The sequence below is a fragment of the Sphaeramia orbicularis genome, chromosome 9 (assembly GCF_902148855.1).
Source record: "Sphaeramia orbicularis chromosome 9, fSphaOr1.1, whole genome shotgun sequence".
NCBI classification, from domain to species: Eukaryota; Metazoa; Chordata; class Actinopteri; order Kurtiformes; family Apogonidae; genus Sphaeramia; species Sphaeramia orbicularis.
Window position 1 is genome coordinate 47,822,004 of NC_043965.1, and position 7,358 is coordinate 47,829,361.

Here is a 7,358-nt window from a genome sequence, read left to right on the forward strand (position 1 = left end):
CATATATAGATACACTACCACTACCACACATAAACACATATAGAGCCACACAACCACTATCATGCATACACACGTACACAGACACACAACCACACATACACACATATATAGACACACAACCAAACACACACACATATACAAACACACAACCACACATATACACATATACAGACACACAACCACATACATACATATGCAGACACACAACCACACATACACACATATACAGACACACAACCACATACACACGTATACAGACACACAACCACACATATACAGACACACAACCACATACACACATATACAGACACACAACCACATACACACATTTACAGACACACAACCACACATATACAGACACACATACACACATACACAGCCACACAACCACATACACACAAGCACACATACACACATTAACAGACACACAACCACACATACACACATATACAGAAACACACGCACACACACACACACACACACACACACACACATTTACAGACACACAACCACACATACACACACATTTACAGACACACAACCACACATACACACATATACAGACACACAACCACACATACACACACATTTACAGACACACAACCACACATACACACATATACAGACACACAACCACATACACACATATACAGACACACAACCACAACCACACTTACACACATATACAGACACACACACACATATACAGACACACACATCTACACACACACCTATACAGACACACACATACACATACACACACTTTTACAGACACACAACCACACATACACACATATACAGACACACAACCACATACACACATATACAGACACACAACCACAACCACACTTACACACATATACAGACACACACACACACATATACAGACACACACACCTACACACACACACACAGACACACACACACACACACACACACACACACACCCTCTCTTCTACACACACAGTGACTGATTCCTCCCCTGTCTTTATCCAAGCTGTGCTAAAATCTCTCATCCGTCTCTTTTTGGATGGAGATAATGATGCTCGTTTCACAGCTCAAAGGAGTCATTAATGTGTGCCACAGCCTTGAATGTACCATATCAAAGCGCTGACAGAGTGTGCCCCCTTCCCGCCCACTGATGCCACCGCCTTGTTAAAGATGGCGAAGACATGAATTAATCATCAGTCCAACCTGGAACAGGGGCAGGAGATTGTTAGTGGCATCAGTTGTGAGCAACATCGCCTTTGAATTGATCCGAAGCATAAAGCTCCTCACAAATCTTTCATCTCATTACGGGATCACCACCAAATTTTTACTGTGGCAGATAAGCCGTAGACATGCACCCCCCTACCCCCCCTACCCCTTCTTTGTAGCCTGATCCAATCTCTTTCACAGATATGATGAAACGGGTAAGGTGAAAAATGGGAGGAGATGAAAATCACTAAGTCAGATATGATAAGGGGACTGAGTGAGGACACACTGTGTGAGTTCAAAAGCAATACAAGGCCTTAAAAGAGGATCCGATGAGCATTACAGGTGTGATATAATCCTTTTAAAGATCCACTAAGGTACAGCCTGAATACATAGAACACAGGTGTCAAACATGTGGCCCGGGGGCCAAATCTGGCCCGCCAAAGGTTCCATTCTGGCCCGTGGGATGAAAGAGCAAAAATGAACCTGAACAGTCCAGGCTGTCAAAAATCATTTAGGTTCAGGTTCCACATACAGACCAATATGATCTCCAGGAAAAATAACAACACAATAACCCATAAATAATGACAACTACAAACTTTCTTTGTGAAAAATTATGTGGAAAAAATTTAAGTGAAAAAAATAACATTACACTGTGAAAATATTAACATTTACGAAACTATTCTTCCACAATAAAATGCACATAAATACATAAATAAAAACAAAGATGAACAACCTGAAATGTGCAATTTTAACAATATTCTGCCTGTTACTAAATGTTTTGTGCATTTATGGATCCACTATGATCTGTAGTTGTGTTAATAATAAGAGATGGAATATTGTAGAAATTGTTTAGTTTTTAGTTCCAAACTCCAAGTTTTTAGACTAGATACTTAGATTCAAGTTTATTTGTCATTTCAACATATAAAAATACACAGAAACGAAATATTGTACTCAGGTCCCCGACTGCCAGCAGCATTTAGTAAAAATAGTATAAGTTACTGATAAAATAATAAAAAATAATAAAATACTGATATAAGAAAAATAGCAATAACAATAACACCCCTCCTAAAAATTACTTATAAATAACTAAAAAAAAGTTTTATTTATAAAGTAGACTGCAGTAAAGTGCCAATGTAAAAGTGCATTCTGGGCTCAAAGTCCAGCAGGAGTTCATCATTCTAACTGCCTCTGGATAAAAAGTGTTTTGAAGTCTGGTGGTCCGGGCTTGGATGTGCCGTAGTCTCCTGCCTGATGGGAGAAGGGAAAAAAAACAATATTCTGTCTTTTACCGAATGTTTATGTAACATTATGTGTAATGTACATGTATAAATAATAAATCGAGGCATAATATTGTTAAAATTGCACGAATTTTTCAAATGAAATTTCTGTTTTTTCAGGTTATCCACATCTTTTTTGTAAAATGTAAATATTTACCTCCGCCAAGGAGGTTATGTTTTTGCCAGGGTTTGTTTGTTTGTTTGTCTGTTTGTTTGTTTGTCTGTCCGTTAGTGTGCAACATAACTCAAAAAGTTATGGACAGATTTGGATGAAATTTTCAGGGTTTGTTGGAAATGGGATAAGGAAGAAATGATTAAATTTTGGTGGTGATCGGGGGTGGGGGGGCCCACGGGGGGGGGGGGGCACTGATCAGCCTTGGCGGAGGTCTGCACTCTCCGAGTGCTTCTAGTTTCATAATTTAATTGGGGTTTTTTTTTGTACTAAAACAAAAAGAAAAACTTGGATTTGTCATTATTTATAGGTCATTAAGTCATTATTTTACTGGTCTGGCCCGCTTGAGATCAAATTGGGCTAAATGTGGCCCTTGAACCAAAATGAGTTTGACACCCCTGACATAGAATAACCTGTCCCCTAAACACAAAGCACACACGGCTCATGCAGTTTCCTCCTTGTGCAGTATGAACCCCGTCTGCAGCACTGGAAGCATCTTTTCTTTTATGTTTAATGGGTGAAACTGTCGACTATACAGCGTCCCATTAATGTGAGTAGGTGGAAGAACTGATACAACACCTCCTCTCCTAATACCTCGCTATAAAATGTCACTCTGAGTTATTGTCTTTCTCATTAGGTGTTTGTTTATTTGCTGCTCTTCTCTGCAGAAAAAGCGTGTTGAAGCATATTATCCTTATGCTTTAACACCACCTGCCAGTAGCTCCTCTGATAATAGGTTCCAAGGTAATGGCTTGTTCCTGGCAGGAGTTATTACGCCGCCTGCGCTGCGCTTGTTGTTCACAGCTAATGCTAAAACTTACAAAAAGAGAATAAAAGCCAGTTATTATAGGTGGTCAAATGTTAGAGTAATTCATGTTCCTTATTTGAGAGAAAGCTCCTGGCATTTTCAGGGGTAATTGTTCCTTTTTGTGCGTTGCAAATCCAGGCGATAAAAGACTCGGACACAGCACAGATACGCAGTGGTGCACCACACCTGCCGCTGCCGCCGCCGCCGCCGCCTCTGAGTCTGTGTATCCCATCAAAAGAACGGACAATAATTTTTAAGTCTGTGTGTGGTTTTGTGATCAGAGCGTGGCTGTCACTGGGAAAAGAATGATGCATTTTCAGTAAACACAAACACACACACACACACGCTGTAAAACCACCACCAGCCCATTCCTGTGATCAGCTGTCGAGGTTGTGTTAAAAAACTAAATTCTCCAGTAACCATGACTGCTGTGATAGAGAACAGGATGCCACAGTATTTTAACATTTAATCATTCGACATCGATGTCAGTGATTTTGTCATTTCAAATGTTTCTAGTCAAGCTGAGTTGTTCACATATCCACAGTGACATCCTTCATCGTGTATTGGGCCTTGAGTTTCAGGCCACGACTGCTTCATATCTTAAACGGAACTCCAAATGGTTAAAAAAAAAAAAAAAAAATCCCTTTCATTTCCATTTCAGATATCTAATGAATTGTTACTGATAACACTGGTCAACAACAAATTTATTGTTTAAGTTTTTTGAGCTGATTTAGGATCATTTTGGTGTGCTGAATCCAAAAATCACATTCATTTTGCTCAATCAGGTCAACTTTCTGAACTATGCTACATATTGGCTTTTTAACATTTTTGCTTACATTTATGGGCATTTTCACATCATATGATACAAAATCCTTTCATATTTCTTGCAATAAACAAGTTCTGAAGATTTTACTTTTGCCAATTTATGATTAATGTTTTTTTTTAATATTACAGGTGAATGAAATAGCTTCGACTAGAAGATCTTGCAAAAATAAGCCTGACGTATTCTGCTACATCTGCGGTGAATACACCATTGTACCTAACAGGAATCAAGTCACAAGTTTCATAAAGTGTGCTTACCAATCTTATTTTGGTATTAATTATTATATTTTGTGAGAAGATCAAATTTTTCAAAATCAAATTAGCAAAAAAACCTGACCTGATTGAGAAAAACAGATGTCATTTTTGGATTTAGCGGTGCAAAATGGTCCTAATTCAGTTGAAAAAACCTAGACAACTTGCAAAAAATATTTTTTTGTAACCCAGTGTAATAATTCCAATATCAGATATGCACATACTGTATCTGTCAGTCATGTGATCATCTGTCACTGTCATCCATAGTACTGTTGTGGGTCTCCAAATTCACCTTGGTCTTCAGGCTAGTTTCAAAACCACTTTTTGAAGGTCTTTGTCTCATATTAGTTCACAAACTCCGTATTAGAGCTGAAACGAATAATTGATTAGTCCACTCAAATTGATTATATCATTGATTCCATTCCAATTTTCCTGAATCAAAGCTTTGTTTCCTTAATTTCTCTGTTGTTGTTAAACATTGGTTCCACTGCTGTGTTTCACACGGACGCTTATTGTGATGCACATGACACCAGGATCAACACACAGTTGTATGTTAGTTCCGTGTTCAGTTGGTTTAAGTTAGTAAGTTGGATCCAAATGTGTGGAAGACTGACCTGACATATATATTTATATTTATACATATATATATATATATATATATATATACTTTTATACTGTTGTTATTGTTGTTATTTCTATATATCCTTTTACTTTTATAGTTTTTGGGGTTGTTGTTTCTGGTTCTGGAACAGACAAGTTGTCATTTTCACGTCTGTTTCACATTTATTCAAATTTTCTCACCTATTCAAATAATTATTTAATCGAATTGAATCAAATCAAATTAAATATAATTGATAGATTAATCAGTTACAAAAAATAACTGATAGCTGTAGTTCAACTCCATATAATTACTAGATGACAGAATCGTGATATTCCTCCTCGGTGTCTGAACTGCTGTTTCGAAGCCAGTAGTTTTCAATTTGAAAGTCGATGTATTAGTCTTTTGAAGCTAGAAGAGACCATATTTGGTTAAAAGGGGTGGAGCTGTAAGAGTGTACTAATGTTAAGAGATGAGCTAATGCTAAGGGCTACTGACTCAGTAAAACAGTGAACTTCATCAACCACTGCATAACAAACCTATTCTACAGTCTAAGTGGAACCTATTAACCACAACTCAGCAGGAGGCGGAGCTGTTGTACTGACCTGTCAATCAAAGCCTGACATGAAAGATATCACAGCTTCTATTTAATTTGAGACTGAATTAATGCAGGGAAAATGTAGATGAAGATGGACTACATCACATAGTCAGGGGTCTGAATGAAACAAATGAGTTTTTCTCTTCATTTTCTTCAGTTTGGTTTGTTTTTTTACCCCTTGGCCGAGGGGTATTGTAATGGTTTTGTCGTCTGTCTGTCCATTCAATGACATAATTACACTATCTGAAGAATGCATTGACATATCTGCACCACATTTATACTGTGGATGCATCTTGGCATGGAGCAGAAGACTATTGAAAATAGGTCACCTTGGCCTACTTTTTCAAGGTCAAATGGCCTTGTGCAGTTATAATATCTGAGTACTTTCAAATATAAATATGTATGTAATAAGTTTTACACAAAGATAATCTAATCTGAATTATAGGGCAGGAACTTTCAACAGAATCTTACCCTATATTTGGCCGAGGGGGATTAAAAGTGTGCAGCAGGTTATGTTTAACCTTACGGTCCACTTAGGAGACGACAACAAGTCACAGTAAAACAGGAACATTTACAACCAGAACATTTGTAATTTTCAGTCGACATGAACTATGGAAATGGACCAAAAAAAGACAATAGAGAAAACTGTCACTGTCAGTGGGACTGATTTATATTCAGTGACATGTTTTAGACAAATAACCATAAGTGTTTTTATGGTAGAGTCTCCAAAAGTCTCCAATAACACCAGAAAAAAGGGATGGATTTGTTGCTAGATAACTAACCTCAGTAACTGGTCCAGAGTGTCTCTTTTGGGTCACTTTAGCCGGTCCCCAAGCCCAGATAAAGGCGGACAGTTGGAATTGGGAGATTTACCCTTTCATGCATACTGGTCACTACAGTGGACAGCTATTCTCCAGCTGTTCTCTTGTATATTCATGGATTTTGTTGTTTTAGTTTTGTATCATCCAACACAACACCATCACATACACTGCAATTCATACCATTACTGTAACTTTGCTGTTCTTTATAAACATGATCTGCAGAAATATGTTTTAGTGTAAATCAATAGCTAATTGTTATTAGACTGTAATTTAAAAGTTTTCATAATCAAAAAGTTTGGGTTTTTTTGCATAATATCTCCATGAAATGAGTAATAACTAGTATTAGAGTGTGTTAAAATGTTAGAAAACATCAAATTAGCTGCATGAAAAATGGTTTTATTTCATAGTTTTCACTTTCTGATGATGGGTTTTAAATACACGTATTTTTTTGCCTCAAAAATTAAACACGTGGTGTCCAGCTGAGTGAACATTTTTGTAACTCCATGAAAAATAGGCTCATAAAAAAAAAAAAAAAAAAAAAAAAATCAATTGCATTGTTTTTTTCATGCCTAATGAGGAATAAAAGCACTCGGGGAAAAAAAAAAATCTCGACTGAGGTTTTCATAATTCATGCATGAAAGGGTTAAATAAAAGTACAATTGACAGAGTATTGTTCATTTGGAGTCCTAAACATATTTAGGCTGTTTGTATCCTCACTTTTTGTCTCTATCTGTCCTACATCATTCATTACAATTACATGAATATTTACAGTTATGCAAATTAGGTGATGATATTTAGTAACTTCTAGAGACT